Below are 922 nucleotides of genomic sequence, written 5' to 3' on the forward strand. Positions count from 1 at the left end.
ATAACGACTGCCACAAGAGTGGCGGGAACAATTCTTACCGCGGGCCTTGCTCTGTCCCAGGCCCGGAGCACCTGACACATCCTAGCATGTTTAATCACTACAACAGTGTTACAGAGTGGGTAGTGTTAACATCCGCATTTTACAATGAAGAAAGTGAAACAAAGAAGCTCAGGAATTTTTTCCAAGGTCACTCAAGTTAATAAATGATGAAGTCAGAATTCCAAGCCAGGCACTCCAGCTGCATCCTCTATGTCTTAAACGCTTCCCCGTACTGCTCCAAAATGGCCCGTCACGGCATTTCACAGACAATTCTCTTCAGAGGCAGCCTGCCACTTTTAATTAGTAATTTGGAAAATCAACAGCACAGACTAGAAAGGCAAAGCTTTTTCAAATCACTTCTAAAAATACACCAATAATTTGTGAAATAAAATATTTTTTTACAAAAAAACTGTCATGATATATTCAGAGATCTTTGAGAATACATCCATAAGATGAGGAAAGAATGGTAGGAAAAGGAGAATGCAAAGAATGTAAAAGAATTCCTGATGATTAAAAATAATATTGCTAAAATAAAGTAAAATACAAATAGGCAGTTTGGAAGATAAAGCGTGGCCAATATCCTAAAATATAGAGAAAAAAGAAGAAACTATGAAAGAAGAGAAAGGAAATGTAGAGGATCAATCTAGAATGTTCGACACCTAACTAAGAGTGGGTACAGGAAGGAAGAGACAGGACAGTGAAGATGGGGAATCTATGAAAAGCACCTGGGAGAGGCGCCTGGGTGGCTTAGTCGGTTAAGCGTCCGACTTTCGCTTAGGTCATGATCTCGCGGTTCGTGGGTTCGAGCCCCGCGTCGGGCTCTGTGCTGACTACCAGCTCAGAGCCTGGAGCCTGTTTCAGTCTGTGACTCCCTCTCTCTCTG

The sequence above is a fragment of the Crocuta crocuta genome, unplaced genomic scaffold (assembly GCF_008692635.1).
Source record: "Crocuta crocuta isolate KB4526 unplaced genomic scaffold, BGI_CrCroc_1.0 scaffold258, whole genome shotgun sequence".
In the NCBI taxonomy this organism is placed as follows: domain Eukaryota; kingdom Metazoa; phylum Chordata; class Mammalia; order Carnivora; family Hyaenidae; genus Crocuta; species Crocuta crocuta.